Consider the following 20444-nt stretch of genomic DNA (forward strand, 5'->3'; position numbering starts at 1 on the left):
CGATCGCAATAAAACAAAATACTAGTATTTAAATACTGCTATTATTCACACATATATCTTCACAACAATAGTATTTAGAGATCCTGAAATATAATCTGTTCAAAGTTAATTTACGCAAGTGACAACCAACCAGATAGGAACTAATTTCATTTAGAAGTTGGGTACTACTAAATAATCGGATTTAGTTTAGATTTCTCAACTAAGTATTGGAAAATAAATGTTTGTTTTGATGCTTAGTTTACAAACCGTGACAATAAGTACATTCTAACTTAATTTTGTTTCGTTAAACTGACCTTCCAGATATCAATTAGACTACGACAAGATAATTCAACTAAAGACGTTAAACGTAGACTCTATTATGTTAAAAGCTCAAAAATTACAATGGATTTTTTTTAATGTATTTTAGAATGAGGATGAAGGCATCAGGCTTCTGCTTTTTATCTATTTATTGAAAAAGAAAAACATTAAAAGATAATCTTTTGAGATGCAAAGGTTTTATAATAACGACAAGAACAGCTTTCATATAAATGTGAAAAACCAAAGATGTCACGTAGAATGATGAGAATAATGCAAATTGTTGTGTACCACCACCCAGATGCTCATATATTTGTCTCACAAATGAAAATCATTATTTTCCAATAAAGTAAAAGCAAAACCACTAGAAAAAAATATACACTATAGTTTCATAATAGTGATACCATAATATTAGTATTAATTCAGTAGAATTAATTAAATTTACAAATTTGTGAATATTGAAGTTTCATAACGAAACATTCAACGAAAACCTATGAACTTCTACTTATATTAGGTTTTTGATATATCTTTGGTTATGTAACTCATATTTTCTTATGCAATAGAAGGAATATACTTTTAGGAAAGCGCCGCTTCACGGACTCGTCCTATCGAAGTGGATGATTCGAGTGTGCTTTATTGTCAATGCGACTTTACATTACCTAAAATACTTGTTTTTTCCACTTAAAACATAATTTTATTAGTTGACATTTATTGCCTTTATTAAATTTCTCTTCGCTATTGTCTGCTTATGTGTCGTATCAGACAGTTGCCAGTTTTTGTATGAATATTATTAATGTAATTATAAATAATTAATAGTAATGAATATTACTATTACTCATATAACAAAGCATACTTCTTCGATAAAACCAAAATCGTGTACAAACTTGAGCGATTATCTTGGTGAAGCTGTAGTATCAATTTCAATGATTAATAATACTGCAGAATATTTGAGTTTTAGAAAATACTAAATATGTACAATATATATTATCTTATATTTTTTTTATTTCCATTTCATGACATATCTCATATCAGGGATGGAGATTCACAAAGGATTCCCCTCCAAATCATGCACCAAACTCTCACAATCAGAAAAAATAGTTTCAGGAAAAAATATATAGATGTTAAATAGCATTGTTTGTACGAAATTCAACGAAAGACTATCCTAGACCTGCATCACTGCAGAAGCTTTGACATTATTGCAAGCCTAAACATCTAGAAAATCACTTCTCACTAAACATCTAGAAAAACCTGTGTTCTAGAAACTTCGAGAATCGCTGCAATTGGTGATTCAGATTATCAATTAGGACTGTTGGTATATAGCGATGAACACAATTAACCGCCTCTAGGGCGATGATTATTCTGTTCTCTTTGTTCTCCAATCCAAGAACTGTAAGCACTCTTCACTTCCTCATGCTGACGTGAAATGACAGCGTAGAAACCTTTGTCACATAATGACTGCTTAAGCATTCTCTTAAAAACCATATTTATCACAAAAATGTGTTCCACGTTAAATATGTGTTAAACAAATCTTTTCATTTACCATTTCAGACCCACCAGCGGCCGAGCGGTAAAGTCGCTGAACACTGGTAGTTCGGTCCGAGGTTCGAGTCCCGCGAACGGGCTGGCTGCATGGGCGTTTTCGTGGTTTTCCCCATGTGTAACGTGTATACGAGTCAGTTTCCCTTAGAAAGTCCTCCACAAAGGCATCCCTCCTCTTAGGCAGATAGCCTTCGGGGCTTTGCCATAATCACACACACACACACACACACACTCATTTACCATTTCATGTGCAATTTCCTTTGGCTTACTATAAAGAAAACTATAGTAATGCACCATGCTGCCGAGAGGACAAGGTAAGAAAATTACTTATATTTTTACTTTATTAATTGTTGTATAAATATTTGCAATACCTACTTTCCTCAAAATATTCGAATTTAAATAGTATAGCCAATTTGATGTCGGTTACTAAGAAACTTCAAATGCAAATTACGGTAATGAGCATTTGGCAGTATGCATCAAAGGAAAGAAGGGAAAAGAGAGGTCTTTGTGGAAATTTCTGGAATAGTTATTTAATAGTTAGAAACATGTAATAACACACTATATTAATTATTTAGGTACTTTTCCGTTTTACCGGCGCAAGCGATAAAGTCGCTAATAATGGTGCAACCGATGCCAAACGGAATATTCTCGCTGGTAACCTTTTACGCCTCATTTTCAAAACAAGTCGCAGCTTTTTCTTATCAGATTGATTGTTTCTTTCAATACTGACATATAATTACATAGAATTTTTATCAGATAGTTCAGTTTTATGTCCAAGGCCATTTTCGGTAATTAAGTCAATTAGGATGCAATCACAGCGCTTACCCGAAGCCGAAAATATAGAAAAGGTAAAGTCAAGAGTTAAATTCATCAATTCTAATGAGAATGCATTAGCGAAGTAAAGTACTGCAGTTTTACATAATTTCTGAGTAAGCTATTCGTACGAATTGAAATATTTTTTGCATTTAAACTTGTGTTCCAAATTAAGATTTAACTTGAAATTAATGTAGATAATTACTGAGAGCATTAGATTTTTGTAGAGAGTAGTTTACGTGAGAAGAGATCGCTTCGGGTCACGTGATATGAACCATGAAAGCGTAGTAAATTCTTAAATTAATGTCTTTTTACAAATTTATTGTCTTTATTTATCGGTTTTTTATAAAATTTTAAGCGATATTAAAATGTTTATGCCTTTAAAAAAAGAATTCTTAAAACTAACATTTTTTTAAATATTTTTTATGTGTATACTGTATGTTGACGCCAATAAAGTCTGCTTGGCGAGATTTGCGCCGGCGAAACGGAAAAGTACCATTATTTCTGTTTCCTTCAGCATATTGCTACTCAGTTAGAATTTGCTCAGAAAGTCGTTAGCCCGTTACGGATACGATTGTTTGTTTCAATTTTCTCGCTAGCATTTTGACATGAAGATTTAGCATTTCCATTATAATCCATCAACCATCCCCCCCGTTAACCGATGTTTTTTTGTTCATTTTGCTTTTTTGCTCATTTTGGTCATTCTTGAAGCTGAAAGACGATCAAAAACTCTTAAAGATTTTAATATTTATTTTTAGACACTCTTATATCTTTTCTATTTTACTTTTGCATTTTGTTTTTGTGCTTGCAGTATCGCCTGAAGGACCAGACGAGCCCAGTACGGCCGAAACACTATGATGCCACCGAACACTGTGTGTCATCGAACGCCAGATGGAGTGGATTGAACCTGGTGAGATGTTTTCTCTGATAAAGTTCAACTTTAAAAGATAAGAGTTGAAAAGAATAAAAGAAGTGAAATTTTTCGTAGAAAAGTTAACGTTAGGATAGAGTAATTTGGAAATAATCAACAATTATCTAATCTCCTGCCAGTAAACGGCAACACTGCATTTTATTAAAGGAATTACTGCTTGAAATTGGCAGCTACGAGAATTCAAAATTCTAAAAAAAATAAATGTAGGACGTCTGCCGTACTCAATTAGAATTTTGTATATTTGTATTTTGTGTGCGTTTTTGTCTAATCAAAAATCTTTCTAAATCAAGAATCTTAGATTTAACTTCTGCCGCCCACATATACACTATATATACGTATATCGTTTGCTCCAAAGTATCAACTAAAGCTGTGTAAAGATGAAAATATGCTTAAAAACTGTTGCATTTGCGAATATTTTGCGAAACTGTAAAAGACAAAAGAATTATCAATTTATTTCTTTAGTATATGTTGTAATTCATATTTGGTTCCAAGATTAATTTAGAGATTTATGCTTCTTAACATTTTTGCCTTTACGTTACCTGTCTAATCATCGTAGAAAATATTTGAAAATTCAAAATTATTCTATTTTATATACAGATTTTTTTAATCTAATAATACGTGTTTTTGGAAGGAAGTAACACGATATAAAAATGGAATATGTAACAGATTTTAAAGCAGCCTCAATTTTTTCTTTTTACATTTAATGCATATTTATTTATAATGCTATATATCTATGTATCTAGTCAAGAGTTCGCATAATTAAACCAAATGATTTACATTTCTGGGCAAAATAATCCAAAGATATGCTTTCTTGTAAACGTCTCTGGTATTTTTTGTAGCTTCATAAAAAACCTATTTTAGTAAAAATTCAACTTACAATGATTGTCCAAGGCGATTTACATTTAGATATGCACGTATTTCAGCAAAATTAAATAATTTTATCAGACCAACTTTGTTTGGCGAAAAGCAGAAATGTAATTTCGAATGCCTACCAAACGCATGTAGCTTTCTGAAAGGCCAGTCTCTTCGCCCAATGTTTAGTTTGTTAATGGTTCTTCTTTAAGTACATTTATTATATCACGCAAGATCACAGCTTGCATTTTCGCATTGCTGTCTAATATAACGGGCAATGAAAGCTAATATTTTAGTCGCGTGATCTTCCATTCACTTTAATAAATTTTCGAATGTCAACATGGTTAACAGAACACGAATACGTGCGAGCAGCGACTAATTTAGATCTTCGAAATTAAGCACGAAGACACATGTTAGATAGTTTTCTTCCGTAGATAAATCTATACTGTTAAAATAGTGGCCTACAAAATTTCTTTCAAGTTACGCTTTAAAATAGAGAAATAAAGCAAGTAAAATATAATAAAGGCAAATTCTGTAATTGTTATATCAAACTGATATTACAGCGAAGCTGCTTCAAGGCGTAGTCTTGTTAATAAAATGTTGATAATATGAAATATTATTATATATTGTTAATAAATTCATCACTCTTATAAATATCATCTTGTTAATAAAATGTAAGAACAATGTCTTGATTACAAAACTAGATGACCGAAAAGCAAGGATGAAAGGGATTATTGAATAGTTTGTTACACACAAAATTTCATGGAAAATTACATAAATTTATGTACTGATGGCGCGGCTGCAATGACTGGAAAGTTCAAAGGCTTGGCGTCCGAAGTACAGTCTTTGTATACCCTGATGTTGCCGAAACATACTGCTTTTTTGTTACAGAAGCTTTCATGTTGGACAGTTTATATTTGTAATTAAAGGTCTACGTCTAGTGACCTTTTAAAAATGGGTAATGTGGTGAGCGGTAGACCACTTTAATCGTGACTGTTTTTATTATATTTTATATGAGGAAATGGGATCAGAACATCGACTATTGTTTATCTTTAAATAAAATCTTTAGATTTGGAGAGGGAAAGTTTCGTCAGTATCTCATAAGTTTAAAATGTATTGACGGCAAGTCTCACTATTTAGCTCAGCTGGAACATAATTACTGGTTGCAAAATTTGGTCTAGATCAGCGGTCGTCAACCCTTAGAACTTCACGGACTGCTACATATATATATGGAGTACCATTAATATGAATTTAAAAAAAACTTAAATCAGACTTTCAAAACAACATATTAATAAGCAAAAACAATATTCAACTACACATGAAATTCTAATTTACATTTGTTAAAATAATTTTCGAAACATGCCTTTATGAAAATTCAGGCTACGCCCCTGATTATGAGTAGCAACTAAAACACTACTAACATCTCACTGATATACATATTTCGTTCACATTGAAACATTACGCGAAAATTACAAAAACCTTACCTTCTTGTACAGAAAGCTTCACATTTGTATATCACTGAAAAAGAACTTCACGAAACGCAAGAACAAACCGGCAAACGCAAAGCAATACCAATAAACTGAAAGTGTTATGCCGCTAATTTTTAATTATTGTAAACATAATAATCATCGCTTACTCAGCAATGGCGCCATCGATCAACAGTTAGACAAAACAAAAACGGAAACTTCCAGTGATGCAATTATAAACAAGAATGCAGATGGTTCTCATAAAAATCCATCAAGTTGTCTATTGACACTGAGAAAAACTGTATTATTAACGACTACAATAGCATATGTTTGTAATTTAAGAGGCAAGAGAATTCCAGTTCGCTCTATTATTGATAACAGCAACATATCCATGAATGCCAAATCTCACTTTCAAATGTCGCTAGATACACCTGCAAAAGTAGCTAAAAAGTCGCTAAATTCAGAAGGAATTTCACTAAAAGTAGTCGCTAAAATTTTAAAAAAGTATAATACATATTCCGTAATAGGTTTGTTACTCGTCATTTTTTACACTGAATCTTCATAAAAACATAAATAATCTCCCAACTTTTTGGTGGACCATCAAAACGTTTTGCCGGGCCACTGGTGGTCCACGGACCACCGATTGGCGACCGCTGGTCTAGATAGCTGATATATTTAAATGAAGTTAATCGAAAAATGCGAGGGTCATTTGAAGTTGCTAACTTGTTACCAAAAGTGCAAATTAACAAAATTTAACGAATACAGAGAAATTCGAATGGGTTAAATCGGTTTGCATTAGAGAACCTTGTATTTGATTTACGTGAAAGAAGTAATTGTTAGTCCTAAAAGTGAAAATAGCCCTTGAAGTTGAATTTAAGAATGTCCCATTATCTCAATTCTAGGCAATATCAAAAACGGAATTTTTTTTTTAAGTTATAAAGATTGTTTTTCCATTTGCTACAATACACATGCGAGAATAAAATTTCTGCTCTGTGCTCAAGTATCAAAAATCAAGAATTTAATGAGATTTCGTTATCACGTATTTAATAAAATCATCATTATAATAACTTGATCAAGATGTTTAGCTCTTTTGACTATACACACGGATAAAAACAATTCTGCTCACAGAGACAAGTATCGCCCAGAAATATACATATATTAATTGTAGCAAAAGAAAATTGAAAATGTTTATATTAATACTTTAAATGTTTTACTTTGTTACTAAGTTATTATTGTTAGCATACTTATGTGCAATCAGTAAATATGGGGCATAATGAATTTAAATTTTTGAATTTAACATCGATAAAAGTGTGTAGACATTAGGTATTTTTTGAAAGCAGGATATGTGAAAAATGAGCAATGCACTCGCCAGGACTCGAACCACGAACGTCTCGAATATGCTCCGAGCGTGCTGACTACTACACCACAAAGGCATGCTAAGAAGGCCGGAGAAATACCTTATATACTTCCCCTTTTAAAAGGCCACTGGGGATTAGGGGAACAAATCGCCAAATCCTGGTGGTGGAGAATCATCATCCACCACCTTTTTTTAGTTCGGTGCAGAGTCATTTTGTTTTTTTAGGCACTCTAGAGTCATTTGGATTTTTTGGAAGCAGGAGTCATGAAAAATAAGCAGTGCCTTCGCCGAGACTCGAACCACGGACCTCTCAAAATACGCGCCGAGCTAGCGAAGACATGCTAAGAAGGAGGGAGAAATACCTTATAAACCTCTCGAATACGGTCTGAGTGTGCTGACCATTACACCACGAAGGCATGCTAAGAAGGTGGGAGAAATACCTTATAAGTGTTCTAAAAATTTAATCACAGTTTCACTCATTCAAATCTGACGACTGGCAAGGTCCGTGTATATATATATATATATACGTATGTATTGTTTAGAAAATCTTTGAGAAAGCGTATATGCCTGCATATGTCTAATAAAGGAAGACAGCATAAATCGAGGTACACAGTACCAGGATTATTTTGGCTTTAAAATAAAAGATGTCACTTTCCCATAGCAGTTTTGGTAAATTTGGGCTTTTTCCTAAAACCCCATTCCGGCCAGAGGTTTAATTCATATTTATCCTGCGATATAAGAACTATGTTAAATATCAGTCACTGAGGAGATGGATTAAGTACTTTCATTTCGCTTGTTCCTTTTACGTCATGCTTGCTTATGGCTGCATAAGAAGACTTATATGATACTAATGTCTAGCTGGCATGTTTACGCATATATAATGTAAAATATATTTGAATGAAAGAGCTTATTAGCTGAATTCCTAGCATGAAAGAGAAGAAATAAATTATTTTAGGAGAAAAATGTTCCTTCATAGTATGGCGTGATATTATTTATGCTTGTTAGGTGAGTCGTAACGCAAAGCAAAGTTAAGAAGCACTGATATATTACACATACATCGGTCATATGTAATGAACAACTGGCATATCCGTGGGCTTTCCAGTGTTCAGGTCTTGTTTTTAAACCCCAATAATGTGTTTCGAATGACTAATTTACTGTTTTAAAATCGATGTTAGCTCGTCGAGAGCACTGGGGAACTAAATTTTTTCACTGCCCGATGTTAATGGTAACTCATTGAGCACACGGCACACACTTGGAATGGGAAATTCTCAGGCTTGTCATTTCAATTAATGGTAATAATATGTTGATATTCCAAATGGGCGGGCAGTTTTCCTTAACTAAAGCCTGAGTGAGGTTTTTCTTTTTTGTACAATAGGTGGCCCTCTACTTTAACCTAAAAAATATAATCTTTCTCATTCATCATCATACCTGCCCTATTTTTTTTTAAATATGCATCTTAAATGTTCTTACCTTGTTTTTTTTCTTTCTTTCTTATAGTTGTCATAAAAGCCACAAAGTTAGCAGGAAAGACATGGGGACTTTGAGAGCAATTTTGCTCTTGCTCCCAGTGCCATTTAAATAAATCTCACTAGGAGTATTTCACTCATATTAACTGTATTGAAAAGCATACCCAGGACTTTACTACTTTTGAAGATTGCGTTATATGTAATGAAGCATCATGAGTATTTTCTATTTCCTAATTGGGTTTCAGTTCAACACACTCTCACCCGCCAGTGAGTCTGCAGAGACAAGGTGTCTCATTTTATTAATCTCAAGTGTTCACATCTTTATGGTAAAACAATTATGAAGAGCCGTTATGTGTGAGGCCTCCAGTGGAATTCCGTGATAAGCTCTGGTAAGAGCAGGATAAATTCCTACTGAACACCAGAATACTCAACTAAAGCATCAAAGCATCACGGAACCTAAATATACTTAGCAAAGTAATGTAAAGCAAATATTATGACTCCGCATAGACAGTCAGGCGACTTATTTTCCCGTGTTAATTTTTGAACTAAATAATTAGGAATTCAGAAGTAGGTACAAAATAAACATTTTCATAAGAATTTCACAACTTACCGACTCGTATAATTACAAAACAAATCATCGTGGCTTGGAGAATATCACAGAAATTAAACTTGAAAAGGAAAGTATGCAAATCAGATGTTAAAATCCTACAATAAGCTTTGAAATCCTGCAAATGTGCACGTAAACACAGCTAGAAAAAGGTTATCCAGTTAATCCAGATAAATCTAAGAGCTAATCCAGGTAAATCTAAGAGCTGGGAGTAGATAGGATGGTAAAGTTAGCAGTCGCTGCCAAAAGCTAACCCTTAACTAAATAACTCTGCTCTTATGAGCCATCTAGTGGCAGCCGACAAAAGTAGAAGTGATAATAAACATAAGAGTGATAAGTAAAGGCGTAGTAAACCTAGAACGTTACAACCGAATGATTTAAAGTCGGCATTTGAGATAAAATTTTAACTGTTTTGACAAACGCTCCATTTTAATATTAAATTGGAAGCAAATTATTATTAAATTATTAACTAGTTTAAAATAAACTTTTATGAAAGAACTTAAATTTTTTCGAAATATGGTATTAATGGATAAATAAAATGATGGCTGATGTGAGTATCCTTACTACATTCATCATTTAATGCTTCCATGGGCCAAAGTTGGCATTCATAAAAATGAATTAAGAACCAACTGCAACATCAACGATGCGAAATGCCATGCGTTAACTCTATAATATCTTCTGTTTAATGCAGTCAAGGAATCTCTGTCAGCACGTAAAGTAATACGCATCTTTTCAACATGATGCTTGCCAAAACTACGACACATCTGCCACCATAGTGTTCTTTTTCATGATGCTAGAGGAACGATATCGGATCCAAATTTCTTTCCAGATGAAGATACGGTGATCAGCGTTAGATCTGAATCTAGACGCATTACTGAAGAGAGGTTGCGTTCATTAAAGTTGGACCCAAGGCTGAAGTTATCGCCACAGCGAACTACAGTGATCTCTTGTGTGATGAACTGAGCTGGATGCAAAAATTGGATCATCTGACAAACCGTTATCTTATGGAAACTTCCGAAAACAATAATCCTTGAAATTAAGATTTCACAGACAGCAGAGATTTAGAACACTGAGAGCAGAGAAAGAAAGAAAGCTATATTATTCCACAGGGACCTAGCTGAAATGCCAAATACTAATCTTTTTGAACAAGGCCTTGCTTAGGCCTTCTGGATATGGATCCAGTCTTCTTAAATATTTTACCCAAACTGCAGACAACACTAGAAGTTAAATTGTGATATTAACTTGAACTTGGGATTGTCTTGCCTCTAAACTACTAGCTATTCTTTAATACATTGCATCCCTGAACTTTAGCGGTTGCCCATTTTACAAAACTGAATATGAAATTAAGCACTATTTTACAGCAATCATTATGATTACTGCTGACATGCACTGAAAAGTAAGAATGTATTAACAAACGACTGTTTTAGGCGTATTGTTCATACATATAGTTGTCACGGCGTCAAATATATGTATGACTGTTTATTCCACACCATAGCTCTTGCATTATTATGTAAGCACATATTTTTGAATTTTTATTTCATATTTTTGCAACATTTAAAAACATTTAATTATTTATATTTAGAAACTGATTTCATAAACTCATGCATTATAATTTTTTTGGATGAGGCTTTCAATACTCTTCCATGCATAAATTGTACTATCAATATTTTGAGAATATTACGAACTTCACAACAATCACTCAAACATATACTTCATAGAATCTGCAGACTCTGATTACATTTTTAGGTTACATAATTTTTAAGTTCCGTAGAGTTACGTGCATCCAGTAGCCCTTTTGATTATGCACGTATTTGCTCACTTTCTATATGAAAGTTTATGCTATCACTTTAGTGTTAACATTGCTCAGCTGTTACAGTTTTATTTCAGTTTTCATAACCTGGATGACTGCATTATAATTTTTTCGGTTTTTGACGTCACTTCAATGATAGCTTTTATCTTTACTGTAGATCACAATTTCGATGGACGGTAAAAAATATGTTATTACAGCTGACATTCTGCTATTCAAACTTAACATTGGTATGACGAACTTTGATTTTTAAATTAAGATGTCTACTTGTTAAATCTTTATTTTCTAGCGTTGGTAAACATCAAATGAATAATCTTGTTTCAATGAAATCAACGGTTATATCAATAATTGCAGTTGAATATTGCATTTATAGCCCCTGAAATAATATTAAGTAATCTGTTAAAATACTTCCTCATAATATATAGCTATTCATGAAAAACTATAATAAACGAAGAATAGAAAGCGCTTTTGTGTAATTTTATTTCATGGATTTCTGAAGTATTGTACTTCGGAAGTTTACATCTTATTATAACATAAAATATTAGATTTTTTCATCTCCCCTTTACCCACTTGATACATTTTTCGCCTGAGTTTGTGCTTTATTTTGGGTCCGTTTGTGGTTTTGGAACTTAGCCATAATCGTCAATCTTTTTTTTTTTTTTTTTTTTTTTTCGTAGCAGGTGGGAGTATTAAAACGTGATAATTCCTAGTTTTTCTGTGAGATAGTTTCCTGGCAGGAGTTCATTTAAGGTACTTATTCACGAAGAAACGAATAACTCATATTTCTTTTAACCTATTTGAATGACTAGTAAATTAGACTTCTTTTCTACATTTAATGATAAAAACAGGAGACTGCTTTAAAAGAATTGTCCTTAAAGCTTATCCCTTCTCTTTTTAATTGTTTTATTGTTTAAAGTTTTGCCTTAGATTTTACGATAAATAATACAATATTATAATTTAATATATAAATAATCAAAATTTCGATTTTGAAATTTAAGTCAATTAGAATATAATTTACATGTATTAATTTTGTATTAGTAATAAATTTTGCTCTGAGGACAAAAGGAAAGGAACTTCTATCAGCTCAAAAAAGCAAAAACAAGAAGGGGAGAAGGGTGCAATGATTAAATGCAAGAATTTGGCATACTCCAAAAACTCTGCGCAAAAAACTACGCTAAGAAATTCGACACACACCGAAAACTATAATTCATTCGTGTGTATAAATCATGTGCTCACAAGAGAAAATTGCAGTTAGATCTTATGCACCCACAGACTGAAATGTATTCCCATTGCCACATGATAAACCAAGCCTGCTTGTCTCATGAAAAGCACCACAACAACAACAAAAAAATGAAATGTCCACCAACTCCTCTTATTATAAGCCTGAACATTTATTCTCCATTTTCATATTCATCTCTTCAATAGTTCTTAATTGCGAAACCTTTCCAAACAAGAGGATACCGAGCAGTATTTTGTATCCTATTCAGCATGCTTTTTTTATCTCCAGCGTTGTTTTGACAGCTTAAAAAACCGTATATGTTCCAGATGGATCAAAAGGGTAGAGAGTAACGTTAACTAAATTTGACATTAATTATCTGTGTTTGATGTGACTTCAAAGGTCATGTCTCCAAGCTAGAGAGAGAACTTCTCAAATAACATAATAAAACAATTATCGGAATTAATTCTTAATTCATATGTGTCGGGAGTTTTAAACTGCATATCTCAGTCCTTTGTGACATCTTTAACATACGTATTTCCGATAATTGGCGTTTTCCTTTAATAAGCGATAAGCGATAAGCGACGGAGGACGTGGGCACTGTCCCTTTACCATTTGGGTTAATCAGTACAGCACCACGTCCACCTTTATCTTACATTTCATATTACATTATATATTACGATACATTATTTACACATTGCATTATATACTACATATCAAATTAATACCTTATCCTAACATTACATTAACTTCACATCAACTTATTACATTAAAATTCTTTTCTAATAAACCCTACATTGGTACATTATAAAAGGGTTATTTTGCACAGGATTCGCATTAGACACAGGATACGCATTATATTATCATCATACACTGGGTACACATTATATACGGGGAAATTAATGATACATAGGAACATTATACGCAATAGGGGGTTATAAGCACGATACGGGTTAGGTTATTCACATGAAATTAGTTATACACAGGTATTGCATTATACAGGATAACTTATTCACATGATAGGCTTCTCGATACACTGCCTACATCGTTATGCATAATACTATTATAAAGTTTGCATTCACATTTCTTCAGTTGGGCTTTGCATTCTGTGTCATGTTGCTCATTAATCAGTACATACTACATTACATATTACATTGCATATTATGATACATATGGCACTGTTACGATTACATTACGTATTACATTATATATTATGATACATTTAACACTATTACGACTACATTACATATTACATTATATATTATGATACATATGACAATATTACGATTACATAACATATTAAATTATATATTATGATACATATGACACTATTACGATTACATTACATATTACATTATATATTATGATACATATGACACTATTACGATTACATTACATATTACATTATTTATTATGATACATATGACACTAATACGATTGTATTACATATTACGATACTTGGCTTACGTATTAGATAATGCACTACATATCAAATTAACAGGATAGTTTATCAGTACATACTACACTACATATTTTATATTGCGATACATGGTTTACACATTACATTATATTCTACACATCAGATTGACAAGACAAAATAACGCCTTACCTTAACATTACATTAACTTCCAAATACTTATTACATTAATTTTCTTTCCTAATATACCGTATACTGGTAACAGATACATTATCATCAGATTGTAATAATGTTGTTTTGCACTGGCTGCGCATTCAACACAAGATGCGCATTAAATTATACACAGGGAAATTAGTGATACGTAGGAAAAACATTATGCACAGAAGGGTGTATATACATGATGCGTGTTAAGTTACACGCAGGGAAATTTGTTATGCACTGGTGAAACATTATGCAGGATAAATTATACTGACTAACTTATACGAAAGTGCATATTACATTACTCCTTATAATTAAGCCGGTAAGCTTTACAATGTTATTCTGTACCGAAGTTCTTTACACTTATAATACATTGCTTAATCATTACATTAATATATTTACCATGTACAAAAACATATAATGGATTACATTAGCATTCCTTAATATACATAGATTACTTTGCATTTACAGTTAGCATATTACTGCAGAATTTTGCATCTGTGCATTTCTCCATTACTTACATTTCGCACCTTAGAATAGGTCGCGGTATATGGATGTGATGGTATTAGTACGCGTAGTACATGAACTGTCCTGCATTGCGTAATTTGCCAGTATTGACACGTTGCTGTTCTGTTGAAGGCAGTTATACGCGCTGCAAAGTGCATAGTTATATGCACGATAACTGACCTCAGTGCGTAATGTTCATTACTGACTCAGTTCATTTGCATCATTTACAGTTTTAGTTTGTGAGCTGCTCGTAGCACATCATGCCGATAGTTATATATACATGGAGTTTGTATGACATGGTTTTTAATTTACACGATACATGGCACATGGTAAATGGCGTTGCACACTCCACCTTGCATTTGCATATCATATCTTAGCACGTTTGCTTTAGATTAGACATAAGTCTGTGCCCACGTTCATGAGTTTATCAACTATCTTGTTGATTTTTCGGACAGTACGTTTGTCTTTAACCATAAATCTGCAGAAAGCCTGCGTGTTTGTAGTTGGAATTGGCAGGTGCAGATCTGCTGTACGCGGGCATTGGGTAACATAATGATCTGGGGTGCCCATCTCACCACATATACAATGTGCATTTTGTGCGATCCCGTGTTTTTCATAGTACACGGGAAAAGGACCGTGTCCGGTAATGTATCGGACCATTTGTGCATGCACTATGAGACGGTTTGAGTCTACCGTAGGGACGTGATAGTGAGCACGGCGTCCTGTCTCACCAGTATCCCATTCCTCCTGCCAAACGGATTTTGCCTTGCATTTGCATATCATGCCGATAGTTTACAGTTGCATTTACAGTTTACAGTTAGCATATTACTTTACTATTACTATTTATTATTACTATCTAGACTTTTCTTTAAATATGAAACTGGCCAAGGGATGGTGATATGTTCCGCATTGACGTTTCTTGCAGCCTCCTTTGCAAGTTGATCTGCTTGCTCGTTCCCCCTGTTGCCGACGTGGGCCTTGGTCCATTCTATCCTGGTGTTGAGATGGCTGTGGTCGCGCAGATGTGTCTGAATCTGCAATCAGTGGGGAGCTGTGCACAGGGTTCACAATTGCATACAGGGAGGAGAGGCTGTCTGTTATAATGAAGCTGTCTCTTTGCCGCTGTTGGATTATCGTAAGTAGAGCTTGTTTGATGGCCATTACTTCACTCTGGAACACGCTCTTGTTTGTGTCCAGGTGACCTTTCCATTGTGCTATTGTGCTTTGCTGTCTGAGGGCAACATAGGCGCAACCTGTATTTTCATCTAGTTTTGACCCGTCGGTATAATAGACTAGATCATCTTCCTTTACATTGGTGTTTTGCTTGATGCTAATCTTTACTCTCTGTCCCTGCGTTGAGGGGTGATCGGCAAGGCGTATCATCTTTTGTTCAAATTCGGCTGGTGAGTATAGCTCGTCTCTGAAGGTGGTTAGATTGCCAAGTTGAGTGATCTCCTGATAGGCTGCTTCCTTTTCTACGCTCAGATGGAGCGGTAGCAATCCCGCTAGTACGCATAACGCATTTGTAGGGGATGTTCGGAAGGCCTTGGTGACATTCAGGAGAAAAGGCCTTTGTATGCTAAGTAGATGCTTGACTTTGCGGCCCTGCATAGGCGCTGACCAAACAGCCGCTCCATAAGTTGTAACTTTCTCGGCTACTGTTGTGTAAAGCGTTTTCTGGATATAGGGATTGAGACCCCATTTATAGCCCTGCATATATCTTAGTTGTTGGGCTAATCTTGCAGTTTTCTTTTTCAGCTCCAGCACATGGGGGATCCAGTTTAATTTGGTGTCGAAGATAATTCCTAGATATTTCAGCACTGGAGTGATGCGGAGGCGATGTCCGTTTAAAGTTATCCTTGGCTGTCTTGCCAGCGATCCGCCTTTTTTTGGGACGAGCAAAATTTGAGATTTGGCCTCTGCTATTTGAAGTTTTAGGGCTGTGCATCTTTCCTGAAAAAGGGAGCAGGATTCGATTGCATTGGCCTGGAGCTTTTCCCTGGTTCTTCCTTTGACGATTAGGGTTGTATCGTCTGCGTAAGCGATGATCCTTGTATGGTCAGGCCATGGGTTGTTGAGGACTCCGTTGAAGGTTATGTTCCATAGGAACGGTCCGGAGCATGAGCCTTGCGGTCATCCCTGTGTCTGATCTTGTTCTATAATTCCGCTGTTATGTGGAAGGATCAGCCGGCGGTCCGCTAAATAGTTTACGATGGTGTTGTAAATATTGCTTGGGCAGTTAGCGGTTCGTAGAGCTTGTTATATTGCTGGCCACCACAGCGTATCAAAAGCGCTCTTGAGATCTATTGAAATGAACGCTGTGTGGTAGCCAGAGGATCTGTTAGCCAGTATTTGGTTTTTGACTTCCATCAGAGCATGTAGTGTTGATTTACCTGGGCTAAAGCCAAATTGAATTGGACTCAGGAACCGGGTTCTGTGCAGATGGTGTCTTAGCCTTGTCATGAGTATCTTTTCGAAAACCTTACCCAGGGTAGAGAGTAAGCAGATCGGTCTGAATGACTCTGGTCTCGTAGGATCTTTGTTCTTCTTCAGGAATAAGACTACATGACCGATTTTGAAACACCTGGAAAATGTCCCGGTACGAAGAAGCTGATTAAATAGCACTTGGAAGATGTTGACATTTGTTCGCACTATTAATTTTATTATCCGGTTGTCGATGCCATCTGGTCCAGGTGCTTTACGCTGCGGAAGCTGGCGCAGGACCTGGAGTATTTCTGCAGTTGTAATATCAGGGTCATCCATGGTATTTATTTCAAGAGGCTGGTTTCGGACGATGGTATGAAAGGCTGTGTCTTCTGTCGGGTTGTCCTTGGTGAAGAATGTCCTTAGGATCTCTGATAACGTAGCCTCCGTGAGATGGTCATTAGTATTTGGCGTTGGCTGGAGGTAGAGAGTTGCCGGCTTGAAGAGTTTGCCAGCTGCGATTTTGTGGTGGATACCAAAGGTGGTCGTAGTTTCTGTGCAGATATTTCTCCAGCTGCTTATCTTAGCTTCCAGAATCATTCGCTTATAGAGTGCTCGCTCCCGTTGGTAAATGAGCAGGGTGGAGGTTTCTAGGTTATGTCTGCGCTCTTGCTTTAGGCGTCGCCGTAGAGCACGACACCGTTGTTGTTGACTTCGAAGCGTGCCATTCCACCAATTCAGCGTTGTGATTCTTTTGGCCGTGCGCAGGGGAAGATTTTCATCACATGCCTTCTTGATTGCGGTTAAGATGTCTTGGGTGAGGTTCTGGAGGGCCTCTTTGCTGTTGGCCTGTCTTATTGCGGTTGCAAAAGGTGCCAGACGGGCTCTAATGATGGCTGTGAATGCTCGAACTTTTCGTCCAGGGAGATTGTACCGTTTAAGAATAGAGGTGGCTGTGCTATTTGCTAGATTAAACCGTATATAATTATGGTCGGAGATACTAAGGTTTTCGACGACTGTCCAGTCTTGCAGTATGGGTGCCATCTGTTGGGTGGTGATGGTAAGGTCTGGCCAGCCGCGCGAGTGTAGTCTATTGAATGTAGGCGGTGCATCCGAACGATTGTGAATTACGAGGTTACTGCTGTGAACAAAGTCCTCGAGTATGCGGCCTTTAGGAGCTGTGATTGCATAGCCCCAGGTGGTGCTGTGTGCGTTAAAATCTCCAGCAAATAGTATGTTAGCTATTCGGTGCGATCTCATCAATCGTTGTATGCGTTCTAATGTGGGGTCTGCTTCTTCTGTTGGTGGAGAGTAGATTGAAACCAGAACCACTGTTAGATTTAGTACCTCTAATAGTATTGCTACAAAGTCCCTTTCGGCTGCTATCATTAATGGTGACCATTTGGGGTTGCAGTTTGCTATAAATGCTCTTGGTGGTTGATCGATATCTTCTTTTTGATAAATGCTCCATTGTAAGGGGAAGCCGACTACTTTACCATTCCTGCAGTATGGTTCTTGACCTAAGATTAGGTCTATTCGTTCCTCTGCAGCGTAGAGAGCTGTCTGCGATGTTGCTGCAGGTGCATGCTGTAGGTTGATCTGCAGGCACCTGGTTTCTGATTGTCGTTCCGACTGCATTATGTTAAGTGCATCCTTTGTCGTTGATGGATCTTTCATCTGCTTACTGTTTTCACATAACGAGGTCGTGCAAGCTGGTCTGTCATTAATAATCCGTATTGCTGCGGATTGCATCGACTGCCCGCTGGTAGACTGGGCATTCGGTAGCATAAGTCGGGTGAAAGAAGTTGTATCTTGTGCCCCATCTACAGTTTGAGTCCCCACAGTTAATACATGAGGGCTGCTCAGCTGTGCAACATCTGGTTGGATGCGGGCCGGAGCAGAAGCCGCAGAAGATCTTCTTTGACCTGCATGCGTCTTGACTGTGCCCGAACTGCTGGCAGCGATAGCATCGCCTGATGCCAATGAATTCAGAGATGCCATGGGATTGCCATGCAGTGAAGATGCGTCGGGCTTTGGTTGCGGCGGCAAATCCTTCTGCTGCGCATTCGATAATCCACTTGACTGTCTTTGGTCGCCTTTCTTTAAGTCGGTATAGCGCCTTGTAGAGCTTAGACGATGTTCCCGTTGTTGTACTAAGCTCGGAGATGATCTCCTCCGGCTTGGTGCTCTCAGGAACGTTGTGTATGGCAATCCTCGGTCGTCGTCGTTGGCGTCTCTTGACGTCGACATCTATGTTGGCTTTTTGTATATGCTGTTGCAGTTGGTCAAGTTCCTCTGCTGTCTGGCAGAATACCTCTAATCCTCCTTGTGGCGTAGGTTGTATCTTTTCCACTGTGACTGGGATCTTTGTAAGGGGAACTTTTGCTTGTAGTTCTTTCCTTAGCTCTCCAGTGGGTTTCTTAGTGATGGGCTTGATTATGATGCTAGGTATTCTGGATTTACGCAATACCTCAGCGAACGTCGGAATGGAGGTATTGGACTGCGAAGTCAGAGCTGGTTCGCTATTGAGCTGTTGCACAGGGTGTGTGGAGGCGTGAACTGCTTGACAGCACACAAAGGTAGAAGTATTAGTGCCTGTGTCTTCAGTTACTGGCTTTGGTGCGTATGCTGGTCCTGCAAGTGCTAATTCTTGTAGGACGTCTAAGGACTTTTCCAATTGCTCCCTTAAATCTTGGGTTAATAGGAATTTATTTCTTCGAAACGTTGCAGAGATCTGCCGAATGTTTCCTGCTAGGACGGCTACACGTTCTTCGTGCGATAAGTCCGATGCCAATAAAGCTTCAGGATCTAAAATGCCTTGCGACTGGGTATTCTCTGTGTCGGTCGGTTGAAACGAGGGACGCGACATGTCAGAGCGGATACATTGATTCTTGAAATGTACTGATTAAAAAGGCCCTTGTTATGTTGGACACTAAGTTATGCAAGGTGGGAGAATGCGTGATGTAAGCACTTAATATCACAGTGTGGCACCACCAGTCATATGCTTAATTTGTGATATCACAGGACATTAAAGTAAGTGAATCGGACAGTGAAGATGCGACATCAAGTGGTGAGGATAGCAAAGTTAGTAAATAAGAAAATGCACTTTGAATGTATGCGGGAATGTAATTTCACAAGTATGATAATAGGTAAATGGGTAATTCAATGCAGAATAACAACAGTATTAATCAATTCAATACAGAAAAGCAGCAGTATATATCTTGACATTCCCAGGAGATACGCCAGAGGCTCGGAAATGAGGGTGGTGAGTACTGATGCGCAAGTCCTACGTTAAGATTGGAAAGTGGGGGAGAATCTACGGAATAATTAGTTAATGTGTTTTAGGGTAAGTCAGGAGGGCGCAGGGGTATAAGAGAAAAGCTGGGTTCTGTTGTGTAGTTTTGAGACTGTTACGAGTGCTGATTAGTGGAAATTAGAAGTGAAAATGAGAGACAAGAGGTTAATTAAACTCATTGAAAAAATATTAATTAGTATAGATATGAGGGGATGGTGGTAGAATGAAGGAGGGAGTTTATGTTGGTAAATAGAA

Source organism: Stegodyphus dumicola, chromosome 6, assembly GCF_044657685.1.
Source record: "Stegodyphus dumicola isolate Sdum_Otavi_A_Nest chromosome 6, ASM4465768v1".
Classification (NCBI taxonomy): Eukaryota; Metazoa; Arthropoda; class Arachnida; order Araneae; family Eresidae; genus Stegodyphus; species Stegodyphus dumicola.